Genomic DNA, 13,518 nt, shown 5'->3' with positions numbered 1-13,518 from the left:
GGGTCATAAAAACGTATGAAGCATGGCAGAAAAGCTGAGGCCAACAAAAGAGAGCGAAATGTAATGAAAATGAAGGTGACACTTAATCACCTCGGAACAAAAATGCTTCTCCATGAAAAATAGCTGTCTGCAGCACAGCTAAAAGACAAAGTGCTTTAAAAAAAAACATGCCAAGCAGGGTGATGGTGGCGCACGCCTTTAATCCCAGCACTTGGGAGGCAGAGGCAGGCGGATCTCTGTGAGTTCGAGACCAGCCTGGTCTACAAGAGCTAGCTCCAGGACAGGCTCTAAAGCTGCAGAGAAACCCTGTCTCGAAAAAAAAAAAAAAAAAAAAAAAAAAAAAAAAAAAAAAAAATGCCAAGAGTATCTTCTCCCTAACTTATTTAAAGAACACCTTACTGGGCGGTGGTAGCACATGCCTTTAATTCCAGTACTCAGGAGGCAGAGACAGGAGGATCTCTGTGAAATAAAGGCCTGCCTGTTCTGCAAGAGCTAGCTCCAGGGAAGGCTCCAAAGCTACGGATAAACCCTGTCTTGAGAAAAACAACAACAAAAAATCTTAAATCGCTAAGTCAAACTCTTATCTGTGTAGAAAAGCAGTTAATTGTACAAATTCCTAATTCAGAAAGAATAGAAAAAATAGTTCACCCACACGTGGAAAACATAGACCTCTTGAGAACTCAAAGGCCACTGTCTAAATCAGCATCAAGAAGCTGTCCCTCCTCAGGATCAAACAGTGTCAAAAATCCAGCCACAGCTATTAAGGCAAAAAAGCGACTTCTGTTCACAGATGGCAAGGGTGACAATTAGACATTCATTCTGTTTTAAAATAATTACAAAGAATTTTAAATATTTTTGGAATTGTTATTCTGAGAAAAATACAAAACTTCTGAATACAGAGCTGAACCCCAAACCGCACTGAAACTTTGCTGTGCCAAGCTATGGAGTGGGAGAGGCACTGCCGCCACCTCCAGGCAAGGCCCATAGACATCTTCCCATCACAGGCTGTCAGGTGGATGTCCCTGGGGTGCCCACAGAAGCTGTCTCATGACAGGAGCAGAGCCTAAAGTCATTATCCACAGATCTGAAGGAGGACTCTCCTTTTCTACCACTAACCCAAACCACACCTCACCCTGGCTAATAGGCAAGCAAGATTAATATCTAGTGAAGACTTGTAAGATGGAGTATAACTATCAATGAGAACCTAAAACCTCCCTGCAACCATACAGGCTTTTGCCATTCATCTGGTTTGCCCATCAACACTAGCTGATACAGCCCTATTGCTGAAGACACGCATGCCTTGGGTGCAAGGCAGATAACTCAAGATACCACTTAGCTGGTAGCTTACCCCAGGCTAACTAGTTCCATGGTGCCAGATGGCACTTAGCAGGCTCCTGGAAGTGTAAAGGCATTACCAATTTTACCCAGGTGTAAAAGTCTACGAATGAGGAATACCATTTCTAACAAGCATAATGTCCCACAGGTGCAGGAGTAGCCTAGAGTAACCAGCCACATCTTACGTGGATTGAAGGCCTTCTTCATAAGAGGGAAGAGTCTTGGTTTAGGAGTCTTGACTGATGCTGAGCTGAACGAACACAGCGTCAAACCGCCTTCTCGATATCTACATGTGTGCCCCACAGGCCCTGCAACAGCAAAGTCTCCTCTTCACTTAAAAGAGAAACCCTCTCCTTGCATTGAACAGCAGAGGAATACAGGGAGACATGGCTGCCCAGATCTGAAGGTCAGCCCACATACAGCATTTATGTCACAACCTTTATGCTCAGGGGACATTGTGGAAGAGGAGGCAGAAGAAAGATGTGGGGCTGGAAGATGCGAGAAGAGTTACCAAAAGTTTGGCGTTCTGCTAAGCGTAATGCAGCCGTAGCAATCCTGAACGTAGTAGCTGTGTCTACTGACTTCCTAGTAGTCAACCCTGGAAGAAGGGATTCATGGCTCCATAGCACCCAATGCTGAACTGTTGGAAACTAAGATTCTAGAGTAGGGAGAGGAATAGAATCTAGTTATGAACAGGGTAGGGAGAGAGTAATAAGAATGCATTCTATCCACATTTAATTGTCAAAGAAAGAACAAACACTATTAATAAAAATTAAATAAACAAAAAATTAAATTAAAAAAATCTTACCTAATTCTAAAAGGAAATTTATGCAAGATATTAAATTAAAAATTAGCACAAAACTGTTAAGATGAATTATGATCACAATTTATATATACAGTGTAGATTCAGTTATTTTAGAGTGTTGGAATTATGAATAACTTTGTGCTATTTTCACAAATTATTCAAAGACTTTATACCAAATATTTGCTATATTAAAAAATCTAAGCATGCTTATTTAAAAGGAATGGGGGCAATGAAGGAAGAAAGCAGAGAGAAGAGAAGAAAATAAGAAAGAAAAGCTCCAAACTTCGTGCTTGGCACAATGCAGCTTTCAGTTCTTCCAAGCTACCCCAGGCACCAAGCCAGAACTTTTTCAAGCAGGATGCTTGCAGACGGGTGCAGATGAGCATGAGACGAGATCCCCCAGCCCCTGGGCAGCGTGGGGACACCTTGCTATGGGAGCAGCAAGCACACATACAGGTCACCAGCAGTCTCGCTGCTGAGCCTGGTGTTCAGTGCACGGACAGATTCTGTACACATAAACACAGTCTGAATAATACTAATCCTCATGAATACAACACCCTGGGTATAGAAAGGAGTGAGCTTATACACTCATTTCCTGCATCAATACAGAATGCCTAGAGTGCTTGCGGTAAGAAAGGTGAACTGGCGGCTGGAGAGATGACTCAATGGTCTTCTTCTAGAGGACCCAGGTTCAATTCCCAGCACCCACATGCAGCTTGCAACTGAAATCCAACACCCTCACAGACATATGTACAGGCCAAAACACGGATGCACATAAAATAAAAATAGGTAAGCTATTTTAGAAAAGAAAAGAAAATGTGAACTGAAAACATTCCCAACATCACAGGACCTAAATTAAATCAGTACTAGCTAAAAATTTATTACAATAATATGCATAGTAAATCTAGTGTAACTATTTTTAATTAATAGAGACTAAAATAATAAGTTTATTCTCTACCTAGAAAATTTACTACCAAAACCTGGCAGAAGTTTATTTAGCATTTCATTGTGAAACATTCCCCGTCACTTAAATCAAGATATTTTACAATGCCTATATTTTTGTAGGTACATATTCATTGTCGTTTAGTGGAATGTAGAATGGCCATGGAAGCAATCCATGGGTATATATCTGAGTGTTCCTTTCAGAAACTTTACCTGTGCATGGAAGACCTGCCCTAAAGGCTAGCTGGCACCATTCTATAGGCCAGGGCTCCAGACTAGATAAAAAGGAGAAAGCTAGGTTAGTACCAGCATGCCTGCTCTCTGCTTCCTGCCTATCGATTTGCAACATGATCAGCTATTGATGCTGCCATCATTCCTTCCCTTCAAAGTCCGGGACAAATAAACCCTTACTCCCTTAAGGTTTTTTTTTTTAATTTAGTTATTGTTATTGTTATTGTTGTTGTTGTTGTTGTTGTTGTTGTTGTTGGACAGGCTGTCGTCACTACAATGGGGGAAGCACCTAATACAATAATGTGTAGACATCAACAATGAGTTAACAATCCAAAAGTGACTGATAAATGAGTCAGGTTGTCCTTCCCTTGGCAGTGTCTTACTGGCATGAATGCAACCGTCTGAGGATGAAATCGTTTTTGAGGTCCCTAGGACACATACTAACACTTCATAGGGCATTTGCATTTGAATGATCCAGAGTGAGAAAAAGTGAATTTAAACTCTTTTCTATCCCTTCCCCACTGCTACAAGATGTTAAATGAATTCCCGGGAGAGTACCTTTCCTAGTACCACCAACACAATGATTGGAGTGAGGTCCAGGAGTCCTTTGGCCCCGTTGAATATTACTTCATTAAAATAATTGTATACTAAGTGCCTTGTCAGAGATAAGAGAAAACTATTATTGGTATTACAATGCACAGCTGCAAGCAAAGACTAAATAAGGAGAATCTGTGCACGTGAAGTGCAGGTCTTAAAAGAATTATGAACTTACTCCCCCCCCCTTCACGGCACACCAAAAAAATAAAAAAATCATCAAATCTTTGGTTTTCATCACACTTCAGCCAATTGCAGCTAAAGTGCTGCACTTTAGAAGTTTTAAAACTCAGGTAAATTTAAATTATTTTCGGGAATTCTTTCCTTCTAGCATAAAACAGAAATGTATTAAGGCACGGCTTTCCGCCTTGGAAATGTGCTGTGTTTTAAAGGCCTTCTTAAAGCAGAAACCACAGAATTTGTCGACTTGATCAGTTCTGAAGAGAAGGGGGTTGATAAGAAGAGTCCTGGGCCCATGAGGTCAACTGTTGACTGCCCATTGGGCCAGGGAACCCAGCAAAGCTATCCACCAGAGTGAATTTTGAACAGAGAAGCTATCACCCAGTTTTCTGTCTCTAGCAACTTTCTCTTTCCAGTTTAGCACCTGATCTTCTGCATTCCAGAGTATGGGCCTGGTCTGTATGGCAATATGTGCCCTCCGGGTAGGTGGGACTATTGAGGCACATGCCTATCACTGTATCATCAGCTCTATACACTGTGTTGGTAATGTGAGGCTCTAAATAAATGTGTGCAAATAATTAATGAACGCATGTATTCACAATACTATAGGTAAACTACGAGCAAAATGGACAGGTAAATAATCTTAGGTTAGCCCCCCAAGCACTAGGATAAGACGGGTGGGAGAAAACATGTGAATAAGATGAAGTATAGTGTAGCAAATACAAGCCAGTAGCTGGAAAAAGGATCTGGGCGAGGGAAATGCTGGTTCTCAGGCATCACAGAAGGATGGTAAGCTCTGTCCTAGGGGACAAGAAGGGACCATGAGGCTCTGGCATGAGAAGACCAAGATCATTGATGTTAAGATGTTCCAAGAGGTCTCATCACAGGCCTGGGAGATTGGGAGGTGGGGTCTAAGTTAAAACCTGAATGCTGCCGCCTAGTTGGCAGGCCAGTGTGCAAGTGAAATGGGAATCAAAACCCTATCCCAGCTCGTAACTGGATAGTGAGACCACAAGCTGTAGTGTTAGGGATGTTCATACATGGGGCGTACAAATCTGGAGAAGCTTTAATCATGGGGGTCTTGGAACTGAAATTCCTGCAACCCGAGTTTGGTCAGCTTTTGTTGCGATGACTGCTAGAAAGCACCAAACTTCTACGCTGAAATGAAATCAGAAGTAATTTTTTTCTGTTAGTATTCTATAGTTCCTGTTTTAACGACAACACATGAAAACTCTGTTTATGGTAATTGAATGGTAAGTTTTAAAAAAAGAAAGTGGTAACTATTTGAGTATTAGTCCCCAGAAAGCAGCACTCTTTCAGAAGGATTAGGAGATGTGGTTTTGTTGGATAGGTGCCACTTGGTGGAAGTGTGCCTGTGGGTGGGCTTTGAGGTTTCTCTCTCTCTCTCTCTCTCTCTCTCTCTCTCTCTCTCTCTCTCTCTCTCTCTCTCTCTCTCTCTCCCTCACTCTCAGCTACTGCTCCAGCACCAGCCTGCATGCCTTCATGCTCCCTGCCATGATGATAATGAACTAATCCTCTGAAACTGGGAGCAAGCCCTCAACGAAATGTTTAATTTTATAGGATTTGCAGTGGCCATGGTATCTCATCACAGCAACAGAACAGTGAACCAGACAGAAGCCGAAGCGATGCCTCTTTTGTACACACGATGGTGTCCATGTGTCCTGTAATTGTAACATTTTTCATTATAAACCAAAACAGATACACAGACAAAGAAAAGGAGAAAACTAAAGACTTACTCAAATATATGAAAATATTATTTGCTAAAAATAACACATCACAACTGTCTAATTAGAATGGAGGGTAGTGTCAAACTTTGAAACATGAACTCAGAGATGAAATTCTGATTTCACACAGTGCAAGCATAAACACATTTGCTCTTGTGGAATGCAATCTGGCAGAGTATGTTCAGATTCAGGCTGCCTGAGCCCTGCCCTAGAGTTCTCTCATTTGAGTAAGAAATCCAGATAAATGCTCTCTGGAGTCCAGGGTTTTCCAGAGTGCATACTTCATGATGGCTGGGGACTGGAGAGCCCTAGTATTCATCAAGGAGGACACAAGCACTAATATGTACTTGATGACTGTGCTTGGTGCCAGGCTGTTTTTCACCATAGAAATTAGATCACATCACAGGGTGACAAATCTGAAGTGCAAAAATAAAACTAAATGGAGTACAAACTCTAGAGGACCAGAGCATCTGTGTAAACTAAACTCCATATGCCCAGAAACTAGCACATTTCAATTTCGCGAGCATTAAGAACTCTTGGCAAACGTGTGGGATAGATCAGGGTCCATGACAGACGCAAAGCATGAACAGGGGAAGATGAAATGGTTATAATGAGAGGCTGCTGGAAGGGGCCAGTTATGACCCCTGCAGGGATGTGAGCACTGCGTCCATACCATCCTCTTACGTTCAGATTGGCACAAGCACAGTTATCCTCTACCTTTGCATCATAACACAGACCACGTTTCATTTTAGATAAAAAACACAAATATAGATTGTGTATGAAATTTTGTATGTTGATCATGTGGCGAGTGGACAGAGTTCCCAAGAGTCAAGACCGATTGCTAAGCAAGGAAGATCCCTGCCATTTCCAGATGAGTGATCAGTCTGTTTCTTTGCATTCATTTCTGCAACATGATCGGCTCTCTATCATTCCTGCCTCCCCCCCCTAGGTGTTCACACTAAGTCATTATTGCTAATTGAATTGCTCTCTTACTCTGCTGCTGTTTACTATGTAGCCCAGGCTATCCTGGACCCTCCCAATTCCTGCCTCAACATTTCGTGTGCCAGAATGACAGGTGTTCTCTTTCTTGTTGATCTGTAGCAAATTATCTTTTTGAAAATACTTCAGGGGCTTTGGAAATTCAGGTTTTAGAGACCTCATCCCTTAAAAAAAAATTTGATCTCACTTACATGTAAAATCAAATGTTTCCTTAGGAAATTTTATGTAACTCATCACAAGGTTGAAAGAAATTATATACTAAAACACGCCAAAAATTATCAAGGCATCAAATTACACAGAACATTGACAAAATCAAGAAATAAGATAGAATCACTTGTCAGAGATTTTTTAGAACACAGATAAAAGAGCAATCAAATATAAAAGTCTGAGTAGAAAACCAATTCCAGAAGTCAGATAATAATAAACTTATCACTATATTAGAGTCACAAACTTATATACACTTTATTGAAGCCCATATACAGAAGTTTTTTCACAAACTTTCTCATATAAAATACATTAATATTATATAAAGTAACTTCATTTTTACTGCCCAAAATCTAATCTGAAAGGTATGAAATTATTTTTTTTATTCAATTATTTGGTTTCATTCTTAGAATCTTCCACTGGGCTAGCACATCTTTATCTCTTAAAAAATGTGCTGCTTATTTGGAAGACCAGAGCAATCTGTGCCCATCAATAAATAAATGACAGTATTTGGTCCCCTTCAAAACAAAGTGACAGTATCTTCACGAATGACTATGTTTTTCTGTGCCTTGAAACTTTGGATTTCACAGAAAAATAATTCGCTTTTATTCATCCTTCTAAACACTTACACAGCTGAGAGAGCCATTCTAAGATAATCTGATTCATCCTAAAACTTTACCCATGTGGTGTACAAATGCTATGTTTTGAAAGCCATCCACTGTATGTCACTGGGGAGTGATACAATTTATGGCCTAAGAACACAAAATTAAAAGCTTGAAACCATTGTACATTAAAATCCTTATTTCAGCCTAACATTGTTCTACCTTTTGTCTGTGGGGGAAAAACAAAGTAAGAAAGTGAGTTCTGAGGGGAAGAGCTCTGTCCCTTTCCCTTTGCTTCCTAGGGTTAAGAGGCAGGAGCAACGAAGCTAAAGAGGCATGGCCAGGAAGCCACCCCAACCCACTGCAGCCAAAGTCAGCAGCATCAACATAAAGACTCAAGAAGAAAGGTAACAGTAACAAGAATCTGCAAAAATACTTCAGGAAAAAAATAACTAAGGAGACATAAATCATAGCCCAGTGAGGGTTGAAAACATGAGACGATGAACAGCTATCATGACATTTTCGCTGCTCTCAGTCCAGGGAACCCACGTCCAGGTAGAAACCAGATTACATGTTTTAAAGATACTCTAATACCAACATCCCAGCTCTGTCTGCAGTGAGCCAGAAGAAGCAGGTCGACCGGTGAGTTGCCTGGGTTTTGAAAGGAAAATACTTGCTGTCCAGGATGGCAGTGTTCTCTCAGCAGGTCATGAAGTTTGTAAGAGACACCAGGAGCCCAATGAAAGTCTCTTTGTCTGTGGCCGAAGGGGTGGATCATTAGTTCTGAGTGCAAACTGTTTTTATAGAGATCTGAGTTCAACACATAGCAGCCATACCAGGCAGCTCACAACCACCTGTAACCTCATTACCTCAATCCTCATGTCCTCTTCTGGCCTCTACAAGCTCCCAAACTAATCTGATAGAAAAACATAGATACATACCTATATGCATAACTAAAATGATAAAATTATAAACAATTTTAAGGTCATTTTCTCCACCAACTCCCACTGTAGAGAGTCTGTAAAGAGGGTAATCTGAAGACTTTCATGTGTGTGTTTCTATGACTTCTCCAGAACTTTCCTCATGTACACATGCCCTCTTCATGGTCAAGAAAGTAAAAAAATCCTGACCTACATTTTTATATTTTTATCATTTTTTATTTAGATCAGTTTCTATCCCTAATCTTCCAGATCCTCCCCACTTCCCACCGGTCTGACTGCATTCCGTCTTTCTCTTTAAAAAGCAAACATGCATATTTTAAAAAAATCTAGAGAAGGAAGCAGTAGGATGGAAACTAACACAGAGACCCAGAACTGGACAATGTACAGAGATGGAGAGCCCTTGGAACATGCAATCCTAAATGGGATGACTCCATGAAACCTCTGCCCTGGGGCTCGGAGAATGATGCAGAGGAGGCGGTGGGAAGAAAAGATCCAGAGAAGATGGAAGACACGAAGGGAACATGGTCCTACTGACATAAGACTGGTGCACGTATGGACTCACAGGGTCTGTGACAGCGTGCGCAGGGCCTGCACAGGTCTAAGCAAGATGGGGTCCCAGGGCTGAGAAGGGAAGTAGACACAAATCCCCTTCCGTAACCTGAAACTATCTCCTATAGTTAACTGCTCACGAAGAAAAGTAGTTTCCACTAACAGCGTATAAACCTTTGCACATAAACCTTTAAGAGCATGCCCAATGACAAGATGTAAATAGTCAACCCGGAACCAGCTCAATGGTATTTTTGGAGATTTTTTTCTTTGTTTCATATTGCTTTGTTTGAGCTTTTTGTTTTTTATCTTAGTAGTCTTTTCCTTGAATACTGTGGTTTTTGATTTTTTTCTTTATGATTTTGTGTGTGTGTGTGTGTGTGTGTGTGTGTATTTCTTGTGCTTCTCCTGCTTTTTTAATTTCTGATTTAACCTACATTTTACTTTGGGGATTCTGTTATTTTCAGCTTTCTTGAAGAACATTGTTTTACAGCCAGCTATATTTCCTGCTGAGTATCCACATGTCTGTGGCATTTTTGTTTATTGCAGGCTTCATGTTCTAAGTCTCTGCATGGTTTAAAACATTTAAATTTTCATTTTAAATCAGACCAGTCACAATTTTTTTAACATGTGTGCTATCAGCACGCATTACTTGTATATATCAATGAAGTTAAGGGTGATAATTCCATATGTGGAGACAGTCAATATTGATAAAATCCAGCTCCTTGAGCCCAAACTAAGCACATACATGCCTTTATAATTTCTAATGGCCACTAATATGCTTTTATTAAAACGTTCTTTTATAGAGAAGCAGGCAGGGCTCTGGACTGTACACATTAAGTACCATGAACCTCTATTACTACCCCTAGAGTTTTTATTAATTGTTTGAGATAAGCAGCTATTTTTATGCAGTAAGTTTGAAGTATCTAGACTTCAGACTTCAATACTGCACTCTTGTTTGATCAATAGCAAAAATAATCAATTATTTGCTAACGTAACAAATTATTATTGAGAACCTAGAAGGTACATTCATTAAAAATACATAAAAATAGTTTATGTTTTTGAGTTGAACTATTAGTAAGCAACTTGGAAACTGTAGTTTAAAAATGTATTGGGAACATGAAGGTCCTTGAGCCCACAGATCTCCAGGGAAACCAGAAATATTAAAATTCAACAAGACCTTTTTCTATTTTTTAAATTTGAGTATATTATTGATTTTGATATTTGAAAATATGAAACAATTTTAGCAAACTGAGGCGTGCTGTGACCACGGAACTGTCACAGGATCTAGCGAAGCTGAAATGTATTGTTTATGATTATGCTTACAGAAACCTGGTTGCAAATCATTTGTAATATAATAAAACATTGACTTCTACCGCACTTGCCCAATAGGAACTCCACACACACTGAACTACCCACTTCCTCATGCAGAAATGTAATACAATGTAGGCCAAGACTTTCATAGAATAGAAAAGCTTGCTAGAGTGTCAAAAGTTATAAAATTATAACACTCCAAAAGTCACTTGAACTTAGTCTCATCCTACACGTTTATTTTTGGAGAAATGTGCTCTGACATTTTCTTTTTTCCCTTGGCACATGGATGGTAGACCCAGTGTGTCTGGAGGCTGTTACGGGCCCGCCCCAGCTCTGAACACTTCCCTAGCATGCACTACTGTTCTAGTCCCAGGTCCCCAGAGGACACAAGCGTGTCAACTCACCACGTTGTTAGTGTCAAGAAAGGCCGTGCAATGACCGTTATGCCTGAAGGCTGCCCAGATTCCACTGTAAGTCATAAGAAAGAATGAAAACCCAGAGTAAAAAGGTGAAACCAAGAAAACTACAGGCTGTCTGGACAGGGGACCTCAGCAAGGTGTCCATTGGTACCAGACAGAGAGAGCTCCTCTAGGACACGAAGGCGCCATCTTCATAGTGCTGCTAGAGCAAGCACAGCCATCTGAACTAAGATTTTTCTTTACCAGTCACAGGCATGTGCACAATTGAGGAGACCGTTAAAGTTAGGTTACATGAGCTGTGATGGGACCATAGCTTGCTTAGTCTCTCATGAGCAACATTAAGGACTAGTTCCCTTAATGGGTCCAGGAAATCATTTTCTTCTGGCTAACTAATACTAGCTTGCCCCAGCCCCATCATGAGAGAGCATGGTGGCCTACTGACATCCCTCATCCCATTGTTCCTTTCTCGGCTGCTTTCCTTGTCCCTTGACTTGGCAAGAGTCTCAGGAGCAAACTGAGATCTTTAGGAGACAGGAATCTTGATGTTTGGTCCTTGCCTTTTTCAGGGATCACACAGAAGGGATATGAAAGAAATGGAAGTCAAATAAAGGGAGCTGCTGGGAGTGCACTGCCATAATTCTAGTAAAGTTAGTTACTCTTTGCCAATACAGATGGAATATCCATAACGAGGAGTGTTTTGAATAAAGACCGCATCCTGGTCTTCACTCTGGTGATGGCTGTGCAAGTGTGTGCACTATTTTAAAGTTCATCGGCTGCACACCAAGAGCGGAGCTGACGACACTGGAGTCAAACTTCACTAGAACTGAGAGACAAATAGACATATGTAAATAAATAAATAAATTAAATGGAGTATTGCCTGGAAATTATGTAATGCCAATTAAGATGATACTATAAAAGTTAGATAAGTTGTATGATATTAACTGCCGTTATGTATAACGAATAGGGCAGTCAAGAGAAGTGTGGCCAGTGCAGACATATGATGGGATATGAAGCCGTGACTACAGTGTCACCGAGATGGTGACAGTTGAGCTAAATTCAAAAGCAAGTGAGGTGAAGTTCCTAAAACCCCAGCATTTGAGAGCTGGGGTATGGGCAGAAGCATGGGAGAGAGAGGTCAGCCTGGACTACAGGACACCCTATCACATAAAACAAAACAGAGAAAGCGGTGGGTAAGAGGAAAAAAGAGAACACTTACGGAGAGATTTGATAATAATCTGGTAATTTGAACATAATCTGGTAAGTATTCTAACATAGTTATCACTAAGTGAGGCTTGTTGGGCTCCAGAAAAAGGTAGCAGAAAGTGAATAGACAATGTGAATTTAGCATGATAGTTTTGTTAGACAAAGGCAAAACTGAGCCTAAAAACCTAAGGAGATGTTGATGGGACTTTTTGGTCGCTATTTTTGACAGAGAGCAAGATGTGCTTGTTTCTTATAAAGATTTTCCAGACAAATACAAGCTCAAGCGTAGAGGAGAAAATGGAAAGGAATAAAGGGCAACTCTTCCCCTCGCCCCCGGGACAAAGACCGGATAAGGAAGGCTGCAGCTGAATGCTTCCTCCGTCTGTCTGACCTGGGGCTTTTAAAGCGGGAATGGCTATTTCTTAGAATGCAGTCACTGCAAGTTGACAGATTTATCTGCACAACATTCTGTACCTACTGAAGAAAGAACTAAAGAAAGAAAATGTTAAGCATAATCCCCCAAAGATGAATCCCTCTCTGGAAGAACCTAGGAAGCAATCCCTATTCAGATTTTAAATTGACTATAAATAGCAATAGCACAGTTTTGTTCTATTAATTAAAAAATAATAAATCTAGTCTCCAACAATGAGATGGTCTGAAGTATGTGTACCCTGCAAGTCAGAGGAACAAAAGGGCCGAGGGAAGAGCAGGATAGATTCGTACTGATTCAAACTCACAGGGTACACCATCAACATGCCAAACAGAAAAAATGCCTGAGACTATTCCCCCAAATATAGACCATCTGTAGAAAGATATAGGATGTTTATGTTTAAAGAATTAAGTCACAAAAGCTTAATTTTGACAGAAAGCAAGATATGGTTTTTTTCATTATATTTTTTAAAACAAATGCATGGCACCGTCATTTTCAGGCCAAATAAAATATTAGGACCACTTGGATAAGTGAAAAGAAAGATGGTTGACAGTTGAGCCACTAACAGACATCTCTCTTCTCCTCTTCTTCTGCCATCATTTCTCTTCTGTCTTCTCTTCTCCTCAGCTTCTCTGATGTTTATGCCAGCGGCTGTTGAGAACACTGCTTTCTGTAGGCAGTGCTGGGAGAGCTAATTGCCACCCAGGCCTAGTGAGGAGGATGTGGGATGCTTGGATCCAGGGGCGCCCACAATTCATCTGGATCACAGCAATAATCAAAGCAGAGATCACCTGGAGCGCTGGGGGTTGAAAGTCTGAAAAGAGTAAGACCTAAAATCCCCTGAAGAAGAAATCCAGCTCTACCGTGCGACTGGACAGACCTCAGAGCTCCGTTTGCAGACACCATTCTATCCTCCACAAACGCCAACCTTCACGAAGTACCGCTTGCCCGTCCTCATTCCCAGCCCCCACTGAGAGCACTCTGCTCCGTCCTGGGCTCTGCACGAGGAGAATCTAGTAACTATATTA

This window comes from Arvicola amphibius, chromosome 11 (genome assembly GCF_903992535.2).
Source record: "Arvicola amphibius chromosome 11, mArvAmp1.2, whole genome shotgun sequence".
Lineage (NCBI taxonomy): Eukaryota > Metazoa > Chordata > Mammalia > Rodentia > Cricetidae > Arvicola > Arvicola amphibius.
This window is presented reverse-complemented; position numbering follows the sequence as displayed.